We start from the raw sequence: 24829 nt of genomic DNA, 5'->3' as shown, positions 1-24829 counted from the left end.
CTAAGGGCACTAATTGTGGTGTCTGCATCATGGAGTGGGCGTAACTGAACCCTGGTGTGTCAGCCAAACAGAAACATAGTAACACATATAATTAAAAGCAATAATCAGAGCAATTGTATTTATGGATGTCACAGAAAAATCGTATTTATGGATGTCACAGAAAAACACTCATGTCCAGTTTCTCATTTAAACCTAAGGGACCAGTGGCTGCGGAGCGTTTGATCCAGCGTCCTTCTCTTTTCAATAAATTGCATCCCCTGTCGCCCCCTCTGGGAGCGAGAGGTACGGTTTCAAGTCCAGCAAACCTGAGGACAGGTACATCGCCATTATGTACAGATCTAATATGATCAATTAAACGGGGGACCCCTTCACCCGTCTCAATTGAATGGATATGTTCCCGGATATGTTCAAATAAACTGCGCACTGTTTTACCAATGTAGAACATACCACATCTGCACAGTAAAATGTAAACTACAAATTTTGTTTTGCAAGTGATCAAAGTATTTACTCTATGAAAAATGCCCGCAAAATTCACTGTGGACCACTGAGGGTTAAAGCGGCACATAGATCAATTACCGCGTTTGTTGCCCTTCAGTTGCCATGCGTCCAGCCAAGTCTTATTTCTCAAATCTTGGAAGTGGCTGCGGACCAATTTGTCACGTAATGTATGGCAGCGTCTAAAGGCGACAAGGGGCGGAAATCCTTAAGATAGGAACTTGTATCGTTGGCAATGATACTCCATTTATCTTTAATAACCTTTTTAATAACAGCAGCCATCGGGCTATACCTAAAAGAAAAAACAAAAGGGTTTTTTTCCCGGATTTTTGATGATTCCTGAATGGAATCTGATTTATAAAAGTTATCACGTCTTAATAGAGTGGCCTTGGTCAAAGCCTCGTCCAGAAGCCTAGGGGGGTAACCCCTTGCTCTCAAGCGAGATCTTAACTCCCCTGTCTGGTGATTGTAACTGTCCTCAGTTTTGTTGATGCGTGCCAAACGTCTGAATTGGCCATAAGGAACGGCACTCTTTACTGATTCAGGATGGTAACTCTGATAGTGTAGAAGGGAGTTGGTCGCTGTCGGCTTTCAATAGCCCTCAGTCACAAGCTCCCCATCTCTCACCTTTATCAATACATCCAAAAATTCAAGGCGATCGCCTCCATAGTTATAGGTGAAACGCATATTCATATCATTAACACGATTTAAATACTGCACACAATCTTTAAACATAGCTTCAGTACCAGTCCAAATTATGAGAATGTCATCAATAAATCGTAAAAATGTTTGTATATATGCTACAGAAACGAATCATAATCCAAAGTGAAATCAGGGAGAAAAAACTGGATAAATTCCTGAGGGACAAAATCGACTATGAAACCGGGAGACAATTTGAATGGAGTTATAGATCACAAAGGAGACAACGAAATCCCTGACGTAAGAAAAGCGAATTTTGGACATCTGATTCAGAATCTAGTATATCAGATGATTCGAGTGCCTGCAATTTATTTGTATCGAAAGATAATAGCGTCAATCAACCCCCTTTAGCAGGAGGACCAGGAGGGGGCGGGGAAAAAAACACTTTAGGAACTAATTCCAAGCAGAGATACAAACGCAAACAGGTGTCCTGGCGGCGATAGCCGAGGAACCCTGCAATGTTGATAGCGACAATTTAATCATTAATCTGTCGGGCCATGATTTATCACCAGAATGTGAACGATTATTACAGCGTGGTCTGGGCTTTAGTCTGTTTGAGGGCTTTAGTATTACCGACTTTGAGATCGATTTATTCAAAGCCGCTAGAAAATTTCATCTAAAGCGGATATACAGTAATCCACATGATAGTGGTGCCTACAACCAGACTAAAGAGGGTGAATGTCCCGCTTCCATTGGACCGATGGGGTTTACTACCCATGCCAACTTCAGTGACTCTGAGATATCTTGTTTGGAGTTATTGACTGACATGAATATACAAAAGACAGGCGATACTGTTACACCTCAGGAGTTTACAGGTGGCGTTAGTTCAACCTTTTGTCCCCCCCTTGCCCGCCGGCAGTCAACTAGATGTCTTCCAACAGAAAGTATTAGAGGGGGTCAGGGCTTTAATTTACCCCAGGGTGAACAAAAATATTACACCACAGGAAGAAAAAGCATTGGTTTGGCTTCAATCCCAAAAATATATCATAGTGAAGCCGCGGATAAGGGGGGAAACATTGTTTTGCTAAGTAAAGAGTATTATATCTCCGAGGCAGTTAGGCAACTAAACGACACCTCCACTTATGAGAAGTTACAGGGAGATCCTACATTCAAAATCCAGAAACTGTTAAGGAGTTCCTGCATACTTACGTCATCAGGGACATGCTCTCTAGGATTAAGGCAGAGAAACTTTTTCCAATACACCCTAGGAAACCGACATGGTATTTTCTCCCCAAGGTTCACAAGTCGCTGACCCACCCCCCTGGGAGACCTATTGTCTCAGGGGTTGGGTCAGCGACTGAACCTTTGTCACGATACATTGATTGGTTACTCCGACCACTAGTGCAGAAGGTCCCCTCTCATCTCAGGGACACCACTGATCTCCTCCAGTCACTGGCTTTGATCCAGTGGCGGGAGGAGTATCACCTGGTGTCCCTGGATGTAGAGAGTCTGTATACGCACATTCCCCAAGAAAAGGGTATCCAGGCCATATCAGAAATTCTCTTAAACACAGACAAAAGCGAGGTCTTCAGAGATTTCATTGTAGATGGCCTAAGACTAATACTGAGCAATAATGCCTTCTTGTTTGGGAATGCGTGGTCCAGACAATGCGTCGGTACCGCGATGGGTACCCCCGTCGCGTGTACCTTCGCAAATTTATATCTTGCACACTTAGAAGATACATTTTTCTATTCGGTCTCTAACCTATATGTAGCATATATACAAACATTTTTACAATTTATCGATGACATTCTTATAATTTGGACTGGTATTGAAGCTATGTTTAAAGATTTTGTGCAGTATTTAAAGGGAACCTGTCACCGGGATTTTGGGTATAGAGCTGAGGACATGGGTTGCTAGATGGCTGCTAGCACATCCGCAATACCCAGTCCCCATAGCTCTGTGTGCTTTTATTGTGTAAAAAAAACGATTTGATACATATGCAAATTAACATAAAAGAGTCATATCTTACTTGTGTGACCAGAGAAGAGTCATATTTTCAAGTTCTGACTCATCTCAGGTTAATTTGCATATGTATCAAATCGGTTTTTATACACAATAAAAGCACACAAAGCTATGGGGACTGGATATTGCGGATGTGCTAGCGGCCATCTAGCAACCCATGTTCTCAGCTCTATACCCAAAATCCCAGTGACAGGTTCCCTTAAAATCGTGTTAATGATATGAATATGCGTTTCACCTATAACTATGGAGGCGATCGCCTTGAATTTTTGGATGTATTGATAAAGGTGAGAGATGGGGAGCTTGTGACTGAGGGCTATAGAAAGCCGACAGCGACCAACTCCCTTCTACACTATCAGAGTTACCATCCTGAATCAGTAAAGAGTGCCGTTCCTTATGGCCAATTCAGACGTTTGGCACGCATCAACAAAACTGAGGACAGTTACAATCACCAGACAGGGGAGTTAAGATCTTGCTTGAGAGCAAGGGGTTACCCCCCTAGGCTTCTGGACGAGGCTTTGACCAAGGCCACCCTATTAGGACGTGATAACTTTTATAAATCAGATTCCATTCAGGAATCATCAAAAATCCGGGGGAAAAAAACTTTCATTTTTTCTTTTAGGTATAGCCCGATGGCTGATGTTATTAAAAAGGTTATTAAAGATAAATGGAGTATCATTGCCAACGATACAAGTTCCTATCTTAAGGATTCCCGCCCCCTTGTCGCCTTTAGACGCTGCCATACGTTACTTGACAAATTGGTCCGCAGCCACTTCCAAGATTTGAGAAATAAGACTTGGCTGGACGCATGGCAACTGAAGGGCAACAAACGCGGTAATTGATCTATGTGCCGCTTTAACCCTCAGTGGTCCACAGTGAATTTTGCGGGCATTTTTCATAGAGTAAATACTTTGATCACTTTCAAAACAAAATTAGTAGTTTACATTTTACTGTGCAGATGTGGTATGTTCTACATTGGTAAAACAGTGCGCAGTTTATTTGAACGTATCCGGGAACATATCCATTCAATTGAGACGGGTGAAGGGGTCCCTCGTTTAATTGATCATATTAGATCTGTACATAATGGCGATGTACCTGTCCTCAGGTTTGCTGGACTTGAAACCGTACCTCTCGCTCCCAGAGGGGGCGACAGGGGACGCAATTTATTGAAAAGAGAAGGACGCTGGATCATACGCTCCGCAGCCACTGGTCCCTTAGGTTTAAATGAGAAACTGGACAGGAGTGTTTTTCTGTGACATCCATAAATACGATTTTTCTGTGACATCCATAAATACAACTGCTCTGATTATTGCTTTTAATTATATGTGTTACTATGTTTCTGTTTGGCTGACACACCAGGGTTCAGTTACGCCCACTCCATGATGCAGACACCACAATTAGTGCCCTTAGTCAGCACCTGTGGTACTACTGGGCGCATAAAAATGCAGTCACTCCTTGCGAGTCAGTCAAACGTGGCCAGATGAAGCGTGGACAACGTGAAACGGCCGTCGCCATGTAACCTGCAATTGTATCATGTTTTGTATCACTCCCCTCTGCTGAAATAAAAGGACATTTTGCAACGTTAGGTGAGTGCCGCCATTTATCTTTATTCACTGGATATTTGCATCTTTACCTACATGGCTGAGCACCACTTGTTGCTGCTTCTCAGTGATCACCCGAATACATTTGTGTCTCGGATCCAGATCCAGGAACTCTGGGATTTGTAGTGCCACCACTATTCTGTCTAAATTTGAAAAAGACATGGATTTTAGTTGCCATGTCGCATTTAAAAAATTCTTGAGGTCCCTAGAGATTAAAAACCTCAATTAGTGACCCCATTTTTGAAAGAGCACCCCTGTACGAACATTTTAAGGGGTGGAAAGGGCACTTTTTTTTTTTGTAAATTCTTTATTTATCATTTGATCGTATAGCAAACAAAAGATAGACATGGCAATTAGATATGTCAGAAAGTACAACATAGCAGATATCATATCAAAGAATATGCCAAATTTCTCATGCCCGGGAGGGGCATTGATCAGCCTAAGTAAAGATTACATATAAACATTTATAGAAATGTGATAGTGACTCTTCTCATTGAAAAATAAAAATAAAATTTTGTGAATATTGCCAGATTCCAAGATCTGCTGACTTTAAGGTATTAAGAGGAGGGGGAACACAGCTCATCAGTAAGCATTGTTAAGATGAAAGTGTAAGTGAATATGCCAGTCAATGAACACTTCACTAACTATGGTTTCTAGAAGCATTCCATTTGTCCCATATTTTCAAGTATCTATCATGGGTCCTATTTAGACAGCTAAACATCTCCTCGAATTGAGATATCTGATTAACTTTCGCCCTCCACTCCTGCACCGTAGGGGGGTTAACATCCAACCAATGTAACGGGACCAAAGATTTAGCTGCTGCAATGAGGTGTGTCACCAAGTTTTTTTTGGATGGGGAATATTGGCTGGTTGGCTGGATAGAACCACCATTTCCAGTGTGATCTGAAAGTCTTGTGTGGTAATTTTTTTGACCTCTGTGGTGATCTCCCTCCAATATGGCTCTATCAAAGGGCATGACCACCAAATGTGCGATAAAGAGCCAGTCTCGCCCCTGCATCTCCAGCACCTCTGGGTAGTCGCCAGACCTCTAATGAAGAGAAATTTCAGTGTTCTGTACCACCTAGTAATTCATTTGAAGTTATTTTCCTGGAGACGTACACACTGCGAAAAGCCATGCGAGGTCTCCTGAATTTTCTTTGTCTCCTGCTCCGTTAGCACGATCCTCAGTTCTTTTTCCCATTCTAGCAGATAGGATGGTTTCACTGTTTCTCCCTGGTCCCCTACTAAAGGATAAAGCTCAGAGACTTTCCTCTGTTTGATTAATAGAGTGTGTAATAGTTTCTCAAATTCCGTTAAGGATCTCTGAAATACATATTTTTTCTTTACACTCCCACACACAGATCGCACCTGAGACATTTTTAAGAAGGATGTTGATATCTGTCCAGTTGAATCAGAGAAGACCCTACACAAAACGGCCTCTAAACCTGTTAATACTTCTTTAATGCTAGTTTGCTCCAGTGCTTTCCACACTTCGGGGGCTTCCTGGCCTTTTACATCTAGTAAGTCAGGAAGTAAGGACCCTGGCATCAGCGAGGATGGATTTGGAGCCAGCTTCCTACCCGAGAGCTTCCATGTGCCGCATACCCCTCGGAACATGGGATCTAAGTCTGATAAATCTCGATTTTGTTTATTCAGTAGCCATAAATAACTCAGGAATGATAGCCCTACACTATATTCACATATGTCTCTAACAACCTTTTGTCTCTTAGGCTCTACTAGTTTTAACCACCTGTTCAGTTGTATGGCCTGATAGTACTGTGCCACATCTGGGAGGCCCAGTCCCCCCCTTGTCTTTACATTGTGTGAGGACCTTATAGGCAATACGGGATTTCTTCCCATTCCATAGGTATCTAGAGAACATTTTCTTTATGTCAGTAAAGGAAAGAGCACTTTTGACCTAACAGGTGTTTCACAGAAATGAATATGTAGTGGTTGGTGAAAAGTGGATCTGTAAGCTATGTGGACTAAATCAGAAATATATGGTGGTAAAACTACAGGGTACATCATGGATGAAATTAAATTAATATTCCATGGATGAGTGGTAGATTTTAAACCACTCCTGCATGCACAGGCCAGGTTTCTCAGGGCAGGTTTTGCAGTGGTAAATGGTGTCTTTCCTTATCCCCCTTTTGGAACACATCCTGCATCTTTTTTGAGTCCTTCCCTTCCTTGCTGTCTGGGGAACTTGAACTGGAAAATGTTGCCCTGGTACAACACAGGCACCTCCCCAGGCTTGGCTTTGAAAAATTAGGGCCTTGATAACCACCTCTTGGAACTGAAGGAAAGTTCCTGTGTGGCCTGCAGATTGAAATAGCACGTACGCATTGCACTTTGCCATCTGTACAATGTGTACGGACAGCTTTTTGTACCACACTTTCGTTTTTTGTAGGGCTTCAGAAGTTGGTCTGAAAGATCCACCCCTCCCATGTGCCTGTTGTAGTCCAGGATACAAACTGCTTTGGGGGTAGTGGTTGTGGTACCTCGTACAGGAGCAGGGGAGCTGACGTTGGTGTCAATGGTGGTCAGTACAAGGACGTCCCTCTTGTACTTAACCACCAGCATGTTCTCATGGAGGAGAGCCCTACTTTCACCCATTCTCAGTGGTTGCCCGACCAGGGATCTAGGCAGGCCTCTCTGATTTTTGCACACTGTGCCGCAAGCCACAGTACCTCTGGCAGTTAGGGACATGAATAGGGGTATGCAGGTATAATAGTTATCCACATAGAGCTGGTCACTCTTATCCAGCAGTGGGTGCAGTAAGTCTCACACGATCTTCCCACTGACTCCTAGGATGGGGGGGCATTCTGAGGGTTCTATCCAGGAATCTTTCCCTTTGTAAATGCGGAACTTGTGGGTGTACCCGGAGCTACTTTTACAAAGTGCCTAGTGGTGACAGGTCGGGGTCAATTCCGTATCGCCTCTATTTTGTTCACTTGGACTCCGCGCACAATGACATACCCCAGGTGCTCAGTCTCTTCTAACACTATCGCACATTTATTTGTGTTAGCAGTTAGGCCAGCTTTCCGAAGGGAGTCCACTACAGCCTGCACTTTGGGTAGGTGACTTTCCCAGTCGGTACTGTGGATGACAATATCGTCCAGGTAAGCTGAAGCGTACTGACGATGTGGACGAAGCACAATGTCTATTAGTCGCTGAAAAGTGGCAAGGGCGCTATGCAGACCAAAGGGTAAGACCTTATATTGATACAGGCGTGATGAAGGCAGTTTTCTCTTTGGCAGCCTCTGTTAAGGGCACCTGCCAGAACCCTTTCGTGAGGTCCAAAACAGAAAAATACCGGGCTTGACCTAACCTCTCGATGAGCTCATCCACCCGGGGCATCGGATACACATTGAACTTGGAAACCTTGTTAAGTTTTCGAAAGTTGATACAAAACCGCAACGTCCCGTCCGGCTTGGGTATCAATACTATAGGACTGGCCCACTCACTTTTTGACTCCTCAATGACGTTTAGCTGCAACATTAGCTGCACCTCCTCCGATATGGCTTGTCGCCGAGCCTCGGGTACCCGGTATGGTTTTAATTAATCTGACTTTTGCCTGAGGCTCAGTGACAATGTCATGCTGGATTATGGAAGTGCGTCCAGGGAGGTCCGAGAACACATCCGTGTTCTGACTAACAAACTCCCTGGCCTCCTGAGTCTGTTTAGAGGAGAGGCTGTCAGCAGTTTTTACTGTGGCAGCTGCCTCTCTTGCATCAGACAGATGGGCCAGTACCTCTTCTCCTAGAAAACCCACCGTGGGCTGTCTTCTGTACAGGATTCCCTATCTTTTTACGGTTTGAGTAAATTCACATGAAAAACCTGCTGTCACGGCTGAGGATGGGGGAAATCCTCAGCCGTGTGGAGCCCGGTGATGTTACGGCTGCTTGGCCATGAAGACAGGATTAGGGAGCAGGTCACCTCCTAAACGCATCCCTAACCTGACCCTGGCTCCTAGCTACATGAGCCAACCTTGATGGTAGGAGGGCCCATGCTCCGGAACCTAAAAGTCCCTGCTAGCCCTCAAGATGACCCTCACCTAGGAGCTGAGTAAGACAAGCCCACTCCTCCTAGACACGGAGGAGCAGGAGTCTCAACGGCCAAGCTGCAGGAAAAGGGGAGACATAAACAGCTCTATGGATATGGCAGGTGAACAAAGAGTTCCACCTACCTGCCACAGCCTTGCTGACTGGATCCCTGTGTTAGCAGGGTGCAGATCACAAACGCATCCCCACACAGGGACCCAGATCCATAGCTGCACAAAATCACATATAAAACATCACACGGACATCACACATAACTAGAAATAACTTAAAGCGACATTATGGTTATGACCACAGGGGTGGCTCTTACTGGCAGGTAATAAAGACATGAGGCTGCTCTCAGCTAAGCATGGCTGAAGCAACCTGCAGGCCTGCAAAAGCAGTGAGGCTTTATAGGCCAAGAAGCCACACCCCACAGTCGGACACACCCAGTGCACACACACACTAGGAAGGAGATTAACCCTTCCAACACCAGGGAAGGGAAAACACCACTTAAAGGAGATGTGCACACAATAACATAAAAAGGCAGTGCACACATACACACATAACACAAAACCGCATGCACAACGTAGCGAGCTGCAATGGCACAGCTCAGCCTGCTACGCTGCCACATACACACTGTTGCCAGCGGCAACCACAGGTGAGGCAAATACCACAGCCCTCACCTGTGATTGAACACCAAAGAGAACCGCTGACAACCGCATGCGGTTCAGGAGTCACGGTCATAGCCATGGCCGTGACACCTGCTCCGGCTTTCGCCACCCTGGCTGGTGTACCTTGTAGTTTGCATCTCCAATTTTCTCGAGTACCTCGTAGGGCCTCTGCCACGTAGCCAGGAACTTACTGTGCAGGGTCGGCACCAGAACCAAAACCCGATCACCCGGGTTAAAGATCCGGACCCGAGCCTGCCGATTATAGACCCGACTCTGGGTTCGCTGAGCTCCCTCCATATGCTCCCTAACAAGAGGCAACACTGTCTCTATCCGATCTTGCATCTGGTTAACGTACTCAATGACACTTTTATGTGGAATGGGTTGTTGTTCTCACGCCTCTTTGGCAACGTCCAAGAGACCGCGAGGGTGTCTGCCATATAGCAGTTTGAAGGGCGAGAACCCAGTAGAAGCATGAGATAGAGTAGAAGGAGGTCCCTTTCCATCTTTAGACACTACCTTTTTCAACATATTTTTTAATGTTTGGTTGAACCGTTCTACCAGACCGTCCATTTGCGGATGGTAAACTGACATCCGTCGTTGTTTTATGTGCAGCAACTTACAGAGTTCCCTCATCACCTTAGACATAAAAGGGGTCCCTTGGTCGGTCAGAACCTCTTTAGGTAGTCCTACTCGGGAAAACATCTCCATTAATTCCTTAGCTATGAGTTTGGCCGAGGTATGTCGCAGTGGCACTGCCCCCGGGTACCAAGTGGCGTAGTCTAGAATGACTAAGATGTGTTGATGCCCTCTGGCGGACTTCGGTACTATGAGGTCCATAGCTATTTGGTCAAACGGTACTTCGATAATCGGGAGAGGTACTAGGGGACTACGGAAATGTGGCTGGGGGCTAGTTATCTGGCAGGTTGGGCAAGACTTACAAAACTCTTCCACTTCTTTGAATATGCTGGGCCAGTAAAATTATTGAAGAATACGATCCTGAGTTTTATGCAGCCCCAGGTGACCCCCAAGAACGTGTTGGTGGACTAGATCTAACGCAAGCTTGCGATAAGCCTTGGGGACCACCAACTGTTCAATAGGCTCACCCCGTAGTTGGTTTACCCGAAACATATCCTGATGAACCCGAAAACGGGGAAACACTGACTCTGCCCCAGGATGTTGTGGCTCACTATTAACACATTTTCCCAGGAGCAGGATAGGGTTGGGTCCCGACGTTGGGCGATAAAAGGATTTGGACCTTTCTGGACCTCTACGACAACCTTGGTTTGAGACACTGACGTCAGGAGAGATGTTTCTCAGTTGACAATAACAGACACACACACAGGTATCACTGAAAAACACTTTAACTTTATTATGCTATTGCTTGGCCTTATATAGGCAGTAGAAAAGTTTGCATAACAAAAGCGTTAAACCAATCATAAAGATAAACATTCGTGCTCACACACATACTACCGGAACATCCTTTTATGGTATGTATACGTGCAATGAGTAGAAATAATAGGTTTTAATCAGTCACATATAAGAATGTACGCAGTTGTGCCGAATGACAATGAATAAGACAAGAACGTTTGTTCTAGTTCTAGGATATTCCCAGAATCTGTCCTGAGACAGATAAGTGAACCTAACTCACAGCGGGGGGGTGCGTGGGTGAGATGTTATAACAATTCTTTACATATATAGAGAAGACAAGATGGAGTCACATTTCTCTTCAATCCCCTCTTAGAACCAAATTCCTTAGATAATATGGTTCTTACCCTTGCCCTTTTCCCTGTATACCGCCAGATATTTTCTATATCCTTCATGTGAGTTGTCTTCAGGATTAGGCAGCAGAGTCTCATAAAATGACATACAGTTGCAAGAAAAAGTATGTGAACCCTTTGGAATTATATGGATTTCTGCACAAATTGGTCATAAAATGTGATCTGATCTTCATCTAAGTCACAACAATAGACAATCACATTCTGCCTAAACTAATAACACACAAAGAATTAAATGTTACCATGTTTTTATTGAACACACCATGTAAACATTCACAGTGAAGGTGGAAAAAGTATGTGAACCCTTGGATTTAATAACTGGTTGAACCTCCTTTGGCAGCAATAACTTCAACCAAATGTTTCCTGTAGTTGCAGATCAGACGTGCACAATGGTCAGGAGTAATTCTTGACCATTCCTCTTTACAGAACTGTTTCAGTTCAGCAATATTCTTGGGATGTCTGGTGTGAATCGCTTTCTTGAGGTCATGCCACAGCATCTCAATCGGGTTGAGGTCACTCCAGAAGGTGTATTTTCTTCTGTTTAAGCCATTCTGTTGTTGATTTACTTCTATGCTTTGGGTCGTGGTCCTGTTGCAACACCCATCTTCTCTTGAGCTTCAGCTGGTGGACAGATAGCCTTAAGTTCTCCTGCAAAATGTCTTGATAAACTTGGGAATTAATTTTTCCTTCGATGATAGCAATCCGTCCAGGATTAGCATTTGCAATAATGTGGTGCTTTGGGATGTGCTGACTGACCCCCTTTTTTTACAATCCGTCTAGGCCCTGACACAGCAAAGCAGCCCCAAACCATGATGCCCCCACCACCATACTTCACAGTTGGGATGAGATTTTGATGTTGGTGTGCTGTGCCTCTTTTTCTCCACACATAGTGTTGTGTGTTTCTTACAAACAACTCAACTTTGGTTTCATCTGCCCACAGAATATTTTGCCGGTACTGCTGTGGAACATCCAGGTGCTCTTGTGCAAACTGTTGTTAAAGCAGCCCTAAATTAGGGCATTTTAGATACACTCTGGTGTTTCGAATCAATGTACCCCCCCCCCCCAGGGGTTAATATCCACGCGTGGCTGAGAGAATAGACGCTGACACATAGATGGTCAATGCAATCTCTAACTTTTATTACATGGGATATGGCGTATATACATCTTCAGAAGAGGGCAGTCCTCACTGAGGCTTAAACATTGTTTCATTGGTCAAAAAGGAAGAAGAGATAAGAGAGGAGATAATACACCTGCATCTGCGCACTGGGCCCTACTTTGGAATGTGAACTAATGTAAACATCTGGTTACCATCGCCATTTTGTAATGGCTTCTATTCTAACAATAATACTGCATACGTCATATGTGACACTTCAAAGAGGTGCTTCTCTATAGGCAGTGTATAATATATATATCATCAAGCCATATGATTGGCTTACGCATCTCCACCATACTCTATGGGACACCTGTAGAAAGATGAGAAATCAGACACTGCCCGCAGCACTTTGCCCCCCTTCCTCTCCTGCTTGAGAGAAAGAGAGGGATGGGAGGGAGGCACTTGGAGAAGAAAAAGTTTAACTCATTACCGTCCTAGAGATACAAAATATAGAATAAAATTCACAAATCTTTAACACTGTAAACGTGCAGCAATGTTTTTTTGGACAGCAGTGGCTTCCTCTGTAGTATCCTCCCATGAAATCCATTCTTGTTTAGTGTTTTACGTATCGTAGATTCGCAAACAGGGATGTTAGCATATGCCAGAGACTTTTGTAAGTCTTTAGCTGACACTCTAGGATTCTTCTTCACCTCATTGAGCAGTCTGCGCTGTGCTCTTGCAGTCATCTTTACAGGACGGCCACTCCTAGGGAGAGTAGCAGCAGTGCTGAACTTTCTCCATTTATAGACAATTTGTCTTACTGTGGACTGATGAACAGCAATGCTTTTGGAGATACTTTTATAACCCTTTCCAGCTTTATGCAAGTCAACAATTCTTAATCGTAGGTCTTCTGAGAGCTCTTTTGTGCGAGGCATCATTCACATCAGGCAATGCTTCTTGTGAAAAGCAAACCCAGAACTGGTGTTTTTTTTTTTATAGGGCAGGGCAGCTGTAACCAACACCTCCAATCTCATCTCATTGATTGGACTCCAGTTGGCTGACACCTCACTTCAATTAGCTCTTGGAGATGTCATTAGTCTAGGGGTTCACATACTTTTTCCACCTGCACTGTGAATGTTTACATGGTGTGTTCCATAAAAACATGGTAATATTTAATTCTTTGTGTGTTATTAATTTAAGCAGACTGGGATTGTCTATTGTTGTGACTTAGATGAAGATCAGATCACATTTTATGACCAATTTGTGCAGAAATCCATATCATTCCAAAGGGTTCACATACTTTTTCTTGCAACTGTATTTGATACTCCTTTCATTATCAGTTTCCGTATACATGGTATGATACATGTTGTAACTATTGCTATTACTATAATAATTATCAGGATAATGATTCCCTACTGTACAAGTGCCTGTTTCCAGTTAGTGAACTAGCCAAAATACTGATCCCAAGGGTTATCGATACCTGAGTTTCTTTTGAGCTCGATTGATAAATCCTCGAGTTTCTTTATTGCCAGTGTGACCTTTCCATTAGGGCCGGTGTTGTTGGTTATGAACGTGCAGCAGGATGAGGGGTCTGTCAATACCTTACAGACCCCACCTCTTTCTGCAAGTATCATATCGAGTACCATGCAGTTTTGAAATGTCATAATGGAATCTGCCTGTAACTGTTCTGCTGCACCCTGTAACGCATCCCTGGTGTAGTTTACAAACCTTTGTTGATTATAGTAAATATAGTTGATCCAGTCTACATTTTTGTTGATTGTTATGTGGGGAATTATGGATTCAAATTCTGCTGCCACCTGACCTCTGGCCTTGAATTTATCAGGTACCCCTCTTGGGACGCCTATTGCGTCTATATACACATGAAGATCAAAACTACCCATGGGGAGTGATCTTTTGGTCCTTATCACTCTTCCTACACTAGGGGTCTCTTGTTCACTAACTATGTGTATATTCATTATGGCTTTAGCAAGAGCACATTCACCTTTCCAGGAACCCTCTAGTCTAGATCTTATCTTTCCATCCCCACAGATCCAATATATATCTCAAATCGAGTATACTTGATTCTGTGTGAGGGAGGTATCTGTTTCACTGTAAGTTGCACAGTATCCTTCAGTGAAATTACCCAATTATCTTCCTTGATCTCCCCCTCTGTGGCAGGTATAGTTATAGATATGTATACCTGCACCAGGGCGGGGAGTTTTTATGAGGAGTGGGTATTTTTGCTTCCATTCTTCACATGCAGACTGGTAACTAGATGAATTTGAGAATAATTGCAAAAAACATTCCTCAACACTAGAGGGCAATATTAAGGGCACAGTACCTAGGTGAGGCTTAGCGGTCCCACATATATAACAATTACTTCTATTTACTGAAGCTGCACTGTACTTCATCCATTCTAACCATAGGTTGGCATCAGAGAACCCAGTTTCTGCTGCCAGGGTATCCTCATATGTTGGGTCAGATATTGCTCTCATATTGTTAAAAGTTAAGATACGGGTTTTGAGGGGGTTTGTTTGTTTTTGAGGGTATGTCCATTCTTATAGTGGTTGCCGCATCTCGTGGAAGGACTGCACTTTATTATGCTGCATAAACAGAAGGAGTAAGTTGCAACGTGAGTACTGGAGGAATTGTACCAGAAGGTAGTGATTCCACCTTTCTGAGTTATAGCAACTTCAGCTTTGTTATCCTCCGGCAGAGTCATTAGGATCATCAGTAATCCCACAGTCCAAGTGGACCGTCTGTGCCATCTTCCAGAATTGAGGGAGTGCATCCTGGTGGAGGTCAGAGCTGTCTGCTCCCGTTAGTACCTCACTTTGTCCTATTTCGAGGTCAGGACTGTCTGTCCCCGTTATTACCTCCTTTTGGGGTGCCTCCTTTACCAGTTTTACTCTGGTGGCGTGGATCCAAGTAGGTGCTTCTTCCATGAGTACTGCTGTGCGGGTCGCGGCTACCACTGTAGTCGGTGGTCCATAGTTGAAGTCTCCTGCGAATTTTCCTTTCTTTAATTTCTTTATCAGCACGATATCTCCCACTTGGAATGGGTGAGTTGGTTCCTGTGGAAGACAAGGAGACTTAGGCTACTTTCACACCTGCGTTCGGGTGTCCGCTCGTGAGCTCCATTTGAAGGGGCTCACAAGCGGCCCCGAACGCAGCCGTCCGGCCCTAATGCATTCTCAGTGGAGGCGGATCCGCTGAGAATGCATCCGTCTGCCAGCGTTCAGCCTCCGCTCAGTGAGCGGACACCTGAACGCTGCTTGCAGCGTTCGGGTGTCCGCCTGGCCGTGCGGAGGCAGGCAGATCCGTCCAGACTTACAATGTAAGTCAATGGGGACGGATCCGTTTGAAGATGACACTATATGGCTCAATCTTCAAACGGATCCGTCCCCCATTGACTTTCAAAGTAAAGTCTGGACGGATCCGCTCAGGCTACTTTCACACTTAGAAATTTTTCTAAGTTATAATGCAGACGGATCCGTTCTGAACGGATGCAAACGTCTGCATTATAGGAGCGGATCCGTCTGATGAAACATCAGACGGACCCGCTCCGAGCGCTAGTGTGAAAGTAGCCTTACAAGCAACTTTTTCCTCAATTTCACTTAGGGTTTTAATCAATCTGGTTACATTGGTGATACACCTTCCCACATATTCTGACACTTAGGCCCCTTCCACACGGGCGAGTATTCCGCGCGGATGCGATGCGTGAGTTGAACGCATTGCACCCGCACTGAACACCCACCCACCCATTCATTTCTATGGGGCTGTTCACATGAGCGGTGATTTTCACACATCACTTGTGCGTTACGTGAAAAACGCACAAAGAGGAGCATGCTGCGATTTTCACGCAACGCAGGCCCCATAGAAATGAATGGGGTTGCGTGAAAATCGCAAGCATCCGCAAACAAGTGCGGATGCGGTGCGATTTTCACGCACGGTTGCTAGGAGACGATCGGGATGGAGACCCGATCATTATTATTTTCCCTTATAACATGGTTATAAGGGGAAATAATAGCATTCTGAATACAGAATGCATAGTAAAATAGCGCTGGAGGGGTTAAAAAAATAATTTAACTCACCTTAGTCCACTTGATCGCGCTGCCCGGCTACTCGTCTTTCTCCTTTGTTGAACAGGACCTGTGGTGAGCATTCATTACAGGAACAGGACCTGTGGTGACGTCACTCCGCACATCACATGATCTTTTACCATGGTGATGGATCATGTGATGACCGGAGTGCTTCATCACAGGTCCTGTTCCTGTAATGAATGCTCACCACAGGTCCTGTTCAACAAAGGAGACAGACGAGAAGCCGGGCAGCGCGATCAAGTGGACTAAGGTGAGTTAAATATATATATTTTTTTTTAACCCCTCCAGCGCTATTTTACTATGCATTCTGTATTCAGAATGCTATTATTTTCCCTTATAACCATGTTATTAGGGAAAATACTACAATCTACAGAACACCGATCCCAAGCCCGAAATTCTGTGAAGTTTGGGTACCAAACATGCCCGATTTTTCTCACGTGAGTGCAAAACGCATTACAATGTTTTGCACTCACGCGGAAAAATCACGCGTGTTCCCGCAACGCACCCGCACATTTTCCCGCAATGCCCATGTGAAAGGGGCCTAACTGTTTAACCCCTTAGGGACACAGCCTTATTTCACCTTAAGGACCAGGCCATTTTTTGCAAATCTGACCAGTGTCACTTTGAGTGGTGATAACTTTAAAACGCTTTGACTTATCCAGGCCGTTCTGAGATTGTTTTTTCGTCACATATTGTACTTCATGACACTTGAAAAATGAAGTCCAAAAATTTTTTTTTTTTTGCATTAAAAAAATACCTAATTTACCAAAAATTTGGAAAAATTAGCAAATTTCAAAGTTTCAGTTTCTCTACTTCTGTATTACATAGTAATACCCCCAAAAATTTAGATGACTTTACATTCCCCATATGTCTACTTCATGTTTGAATTATTTTGGGAATGATATTTTCTTTTTTGGGGATGTTACAAGGCTTAGAAGTTTAGAAGCAAATCTTGACATTTTTCAGAAATCCAATTTTTAGGGACCACTACAGGTCTGAAGTCACTTTACAAGGCTTACATAATAGAAACCACCCATTCTATAAACTACACCCCTCAAGGTATTCAAAACTGATTTTACAAACTTCGTTAACCCTTTAGGTGTTGCACAAGAGTTATTGGCAAATGCGGATGAAATTTGAGAATTTCCTTTTTTTGCCTAATTTTCCATTTTAACCCATTTTTTCCACTAACAAAGCAAGGGTTAACAGCCAAACAAGACTGTATCTTTATTGCCCTGACTCTGCCGTTTACAGAAACACCCCATATGTGGCCGTAAACTACTGTACGGCCACACAGCGGGGCGTAGAGTGAAAGGTGCGCCGTTTGGTTTTTGGAAGACAGATTTTGCTGGACTGGTTTATTTACACCATGTCCCATTTGAAGCCCCCCTGATGCACCCCTAGAGTAGAAACTCCATAAAAGTGACCCCATCTAAGAAACTACACCCCTCAAGGTATTCAAAACTGATTTTACAAACTGTTAACCCTTTAGGTGTTGCACAAGATTTAATGGAAAATAGAGATACAATTTCAAAATTTCACTTTTTTGGCAGATTTTCCATTTTAATATTTTTGCGGGATGAGATGACGGTTTGATTGTTACAATTTTGGCGTACATGCTACTTTTTTGATCACTTTTATTACCTTTTTTTGGGAATTAAGGTGGGCAAAATTTCTAGTTTTTTATTTTAAATTTTTATGGCGTTCACCGTTCGGGTAAAGTAACATGACCGTTTTATAGATCAGGTCGTTACGGACGCGGCGATACCAAACATGTGTAGAAATTTTTTTTTTTTTCATTTTTAAATCAGTGATAAATGTGTTTTTTGATTTTTACTTTTTTTCACTTTTTTTTGACCCAGACCCACTTGGTTCTTGAAGATCCAGTGGGTCTGATGTCTGTATAATACAGTACAGTACAGTCTGTATAATACAGTACACTATATAGGGTACTGTATTTTACTTACACTTTGTCTGAACAGATCTCTGCCTTTAGCACAGATCTGTTCAGCACCATGGACAGCAGGATGCCTGAGAAAGCATCCTGTTGCCATGGGAACCTTCCCCGTCTGCCACAACTTCGCAGACGGGGAAGGGTAAGGACGGGTCTGTCGGGGGGCTCTCTCCATCGGGGGGCTGCAAAGGCACAGCAGCCCCCCGATGGGAGAGGGAGGGAGCTCCCTGCGCTGTTAACCTTTTCCTTACAGCGGTCCGTACGGACCGCGGTATGGAAAGGGTTAAACGGCTGACATCGCAGCACAGATGTCAGCTGTTTATACCAGGGTGCCCGCAATGTGCTGGCACCCTGGTATACCCACTGTACACCAACAATTATTCAAGGGGAGGCGGGCGGGGGATCGCGATCCCGCCTCCCGCAACCCTCACCCTGCACCTCCCACCGGGCTAAAATCATTCAGGGGTGCAGGGGGAGGTGAAATATATATATTTTCGGCATTATAAAGTTTCTGATCCCCACGGATCAGAAACTGCAAAAAGCGCATCAAACCGCAGGTCTGAATTGACCTGCGGTTTGTTGCGATCGCCGACATGGGGGGGGGTCACGGGACCCCCCCCCCCGTGCATTTAGCCTAGGTGCCTGCTCAATGATTTGAGCAGGCACCTTGTTCCGATCACCGCCGGCCGGGCGGCAGTGATCGGAACAACACATGACGTACCGGTACGTCATGTGTCCTTAAGGAATCGGGAAACATGCCGTACCGATACGTCATGTGTCCTTAAGGGGTTAATGCCTGTAATATAGAAATTCTGTGCTAGCAGCATGTGTGTTGTTTGAATGCTGTTGTGTCCTACTCCATGAAAATGTGCAATGAACAGAGGGGAGCTGTGCTGTGGTATGCATAGTTTCCCCTCTTTGCAGATTAATCCTGTCCTAGGATTCTTCTGCAAGATTGGATAACACCAATCGGCCATTTCATCGTCAGTAGCTGAGGACTGGAGATCCACAAGCATCTGAGTTAACTCAAGTGAAGGAGGTACTAATTTCACCATTTGCAATGTGGCCGGGGCCCTCATTGCAGCCTTCTTGGCCTCCGCGTCTGCCCGGGCATTGCCTTGGGACACATGATCTTTACCACCAGTATGCGCCCTGCAGTGGACAATTGCAATCTGTGAGGGAAATCTTATGGCTTCTAAAAGTTGTATGACAAGTTGTGAATGTGAGATGTGCTTACCATCAGCTGCAATGAATCCTCTCCTTTGCCAAATGACCCCGTGGTCCCAGACTACTTCATGTGCGTACCTGCTGTCAGTGTAAATGGTGACTGGCTTGCCTTCATGTAGTATGCATGCTCTCGCTAGTGCAATTCTGCTGCTTGTGCAGATTGGTATGTGATGGGTCTGGCTTCCAGGACAACATCGGGTAGCATAACAATAGCATATCATGCATGATAAGTGTTGTCATTTGGTCTGATGCAGGATCCATCAACAAAAACATCAGGAGCCCCTTCTACTGGTACAGATTGTAAATCAGAGCGGGGTGATGTCTCATGTTGTATGGCGTGTATACAATCATGTGCCTCTGTCAAGTGATCCTCAGGTCCTTTAAGTCCTAATAGGGCATTCCAAATAGGTGCTGGACCTGAGGTGTGTGTTGCGTATTTGATTTGGAGGGAGGGATTGCTGAGGAGTAAAATCTCAAATCCAGTCTCTGTGCGGACATGTGCTGTGTGTGTATATGCCTTTGAGAAGGCCTACATCATCATGTGTGGTGTTTTATTCACACTTTAGGCAAGTGACAAAACAAGCAGTCATAAACAAGCAAAAAGTCACCTTGCAATTCACACCATGCGGCAATTCTGCCTCAAAGAGTCCTTGACCATAGCAGCACCAACCTGTTTTCATGCCAAACAGGTAGCAAGCCTTCATCCAGACACAAGGCTCCCAGATCCCAACACACAGACCTCGCTTCTGAGCCCAACTGCCTATTTAATGCCAAAACCCGGACCAGCAGTTAAAGGGAGTCTGTCACCACCATATTTGCATTTGCATATGAATCAAAGTTAGTTTTTCCAGCTTCTGCAAGTGTGAAGAAAAAGACAAAGGTACCATTACATTCATGTATAGGTGTGCTATAGGACAATGTAAGCACTGTATATGGCCATATGGAGGTGACAGACTCCCTTTAAAATCTGGTCCGGTATTTGACCTCACCTGGCTGTAAATCAGCCCAGCAGCACATGCTGGGAGTAAAATACCTGTTTTCCCAGACCAAACCTCTCACTGTGTCATACATGGTTATAATGGAAAATAATAGCATTCTTTAATACAGAACACTTAGTAAAATGACTATTGAGGGTTAAAAAATAATTAAAAAATGACTCACCTCATCCACTTGATCGCGCAGCCGTTATCGTCTTCTTTCTTCTTCTTGCAGGACCTGCAAAATGACCTGCGCTGTCGTCATCGCGCTCACCATGTGGTGAGCGCGATTACGTCACCAAAGGTCCTTTTGCAGGTCCTGAAAGAAGAAGCAAGAAGAGGATGCCGGCTGCGCGATCAATTGGATGAGGTAAGTTAATTTTTTGTATTTTTTTAACACCTCAATTGAGATTTTAATAAGCATTCTGTATTAATGCTATTATTTTCCCTTATAACCATGTTATAAGGGAAAACAATACAAGGAATACACTTTAATGGGGTCCGGGGTTGCTTTCATCTCTATCGTCTCCTTGCAACCATGCGTGAAAATCGCACCACATCCGCACTTGCTTGCGGATGCTTGCGATTTTCACGCATCCCCATTCATTTCTATGGGGCCGTCACTGCTCATCTGAACAGTCCCATTGAAGTGAATGGGTCCGGATTCAGTGCGGGTGTAATGCGTTCACCTCACGCATTGCACCCACGCGGAATTCTCGCCCGTGTGAAAGGGGCCTTATGTCTGCAATTGCGTTCAGTTGTTCAGTTTTTTCCGCACGGGTGCAATGCGTTTTGATGCGTTTTTCACGTGCATGATAAAAAAATGGAAGGTTTACAAACAACATCTCTTAGCAACCATCAGTGAAAAACGCATTGCATCCGCAACTAGCTTCCGGATGCTATGGGATTTTCACTGAAGACCCATTTACTTCTATGTGAAAAAACGCAGAATATAGAACATGCTGAAGCGAACCACATTGTAAATACGATGACACCTCACATGGTATTTAAACACTAATTTTACATATTACTTACCTGCTTTGAAGGTGTAATGGGTTATTCCTCTGGAAGGTGCATGAGATGCTTTGAAGGGTCTTGATTGGAGTATCCTCTAACGGTGCGGTACATCAGGACCTATAAAAGAACAGACATAACTGAATCAGGGCATTGACGTAAGTATTTTTCCAAGATTCAGGTTGTGTTGTTGTAGACAATGCGTTATCTGTTAAACAAAACATAGATATAGTTAAAGAATTTTTTTTTATCTGAGATCTCTGAAGGTAGAATAGCCGGTCCATTTGTTTCCCCTCCATTTCCCAATTTTCGTATATCTCCGTTGGCTCTAGTACCTAAGAAGGAACTTATTTCCTATTGTTTGATTCACAATTTATCTTACCCTAAACAAAACTCGTTAAATGATGAAATAGATAAAAATAAAGCTAGTGTCAGCATGCTCTTCTTGCCAAAGCAGACATTAAAGAGGACCTTTCACCGATTATTACACTATGAACTAACTATACAGACATGTAGAGCGGCGCCCGGGGATCTCACTGCACTTACTATTATACCTGGGCGCTGATCCGTTCTCCTGCTATGTCCTCCGGTATCTCCGTTCCCTAAGTTATGGTAGGCGGAGTCTGCCCTTGTTCTTCTGTAGCGCTGGCCAATCGCATTGCAGAGCTCACAGCCTGGGAGAAAATAACCTCCCAGGCTGTGAGCTCTGCGCTGCGATTGGCCAGCGCTAGAGCAGAAGGGCAGAGTCCGCCTACCATAACTTAGTGACTGGAATCTCCGCCTACTATAACTTAGTGAGCGGAGATACCGGAGGGCATAACGGGAGAACGGAGCGGCGACCGGGGATAATAGTAAGTCCAGTGAGATCCCCGGGCGCCGCTCTACATGTCTGTATAGTTAGTTCATAGTGTAATAATCGGTGAAAGGTCCTCTTTAAGTCGGCATTCAGACTATTACCTATAAACCCGATAGGATATGATTCTTTAGGAATTTATTTCCTTGACAGGTTCTTCTATGATATGGCCCTTCCTATGGGATTCACTCTTTGTTATTACTTCGAGGCTTTCGCTACTTTTTTACATTGGGTAGTAGAAATTAATTCTGGTGATGGATTTATTTTACACTATCTAGATGACTTTTTATTTATGGGTCGTAAAGATTCCGAAGATTGTGCAAATCTTCTGCACAAATTCATGGTAATTGCCGGTTATTTCAATATTCCCTTGGCCATGGACAAAACGGTTTACCCTACTACTGGTTTAAAATTTCTGGGTATTCATATTAATACAGACACCATGGAATTTAGTATACCAAAGGAAGAAATTCTGCAAACCATTCAGTCATTAACGCTATTATGCAAAAAAGAAAAAACTACCCTTAAACAGCTACAGTCTTTACTAGGATCTTTGAATTTTATTTCAAGAGTGAGTCCCATGGGAAGGGTCTTTTCTAAAAGATTGTATTCTGCCACGTCAGGTAAGTCTTCACCTCATTCGCATATTCGTATCACAAAACAATTCAAAGACGACATTAATGTTTGGTTAAATTTTTTAAGCGACCTTAATGGTCATACGATTTGGCTAGAAGAGTTTGTTGATTCGGATATGTTATCATTGCATACTGATGCTTCTGGTGCAAATGGTTATGGGGCATATTTCAACAATCTTTGGTCTGCAGAAAGATGGCCTGACATGTGGATCTTAAATAAATACACAAAAAATATAGTCTTTCTGGAGTTATTCCCTGTTCTGGTTTCGTTGACAATTTGGTCTAACGAATTTAAGAACAAGAGAATTCTTTTACACTCAGACAATATGGGAGTAGTGTTCGTCATAAACTGTCTATCTTCTAAATCTCCAATTGTTTATTCCTTGTTACGTAAACTAATTCTTCATTGCCTCAAGTACAATATTTGGATAAAAGCCAAATTAATTCCGGGGAAAGATAACTCTCGCGCTGATTCTTTATCCCGACAGCGCTTCAGCGAGTTTTTTACGATGGCACTACAAGCAAGTTTCCCGAACTGGAGTTCCTTGTCCAATTCATTTATGGAACATAACGGAAGATTAACTAACAAATTAATATCTAACTCGTTAGCCAAAAACACATGGGCAGCTTATTCTGACGCATGGCTTGAATGGAAGGAATTCTGCAAATTAAAAAAATTATTGCCTTACGAATTTATATCGGAGAAATTTATTTCATTTATTTTAAATCTGTGGGAAAAAGGTTTACAGGCTGATCCCATCTCAAATAAGATATTTGGTATTTCCTTTTTCTTTAAATTAAGGGGTTTTAATTCCAGTTTGAACGACTTCAGGTTAAAACAGATTATTAAAGGTATTAAAAAACAGTCTGTTTCTAAAGAAAAAACAAGACCTTTATCTATAAACCTATTACAGAAAGTTAGTTTGTTCTTTGGATTACGAAGTTCATCTATTTTCAGCAGACTTTTCATTAGCATTCTTTGCTACCCTCAAAATAAGGCCTCATGCACACGACGGTGGTGTGTTTTGCAGTCCGCAAATCACGGATGGCGTCCGTGCGCGTTCCGCAATTTGCAGAACGGCACAGACAGCCTTCAATATAAATGCCTATTCTTGTCCGCAAAGCGCGGACAAGAATAGGACATGTTATATTTTTTTTGCGGGGCCACGGAATGGAGCAACGAATGCGGACAGCACACAGAGTGCTGTCTGCATCTTTTGCGGCCCCATTGAAGTGAATGGGTCCGCATCCGAGCCGCCAAAATGCCGGCTCGGATGCGGACCCAAACAACGGCCGTGTGCATGAGGCCTAAGTGAAATAGCTGCAGAGAATAAACATTCCCAACCGCCATTGTTGATTTCTGACATAGTAATTGGGAACAGCGAGAGTTACTAGTCAAAAAATCCAAAACGGATCAATTGGGTAAAGGTAATTGGCTTCACATGAATAGTTTTCATGTGAAATCTATTTGTAATGTGCAGAACATAAGGAATTGGTTGGGGGTGAGAATAATGAAGTTCTATCCTTTATTTGTCCACTCTGATGGCTCACATCTATCCAAATATCAATTAAATTACGTTTTTCGGAACTGTTTGAATACATTAGAATATAATGACTTCAAATTCTCTGCACACTCGTTTAGAATAGGAGCAGCGACTTGCGTGGCTCAATTAGGATTAGACCATAACAATATAAAACATATAGGCTGATGGAAATCCTATTGTTTT

This window comes from Bufo bufo, chromosome 6 (assembly GCF_905171765.1).
Source record: "Bufo bufo chromosome 6, aBufBuf1.1, whole genome shotgun sequence".
NCBI classification, from domain to species: Eukaryota; Metazoa; Chordata; class Amphibia; order Anura; family Bufonidae; genus Bufo; species Bufo bufo.
The sequence above is the reverse complement of the archived record's forward strand: the minus strand, read 5'-3'. Positions refer to the sequence as shown.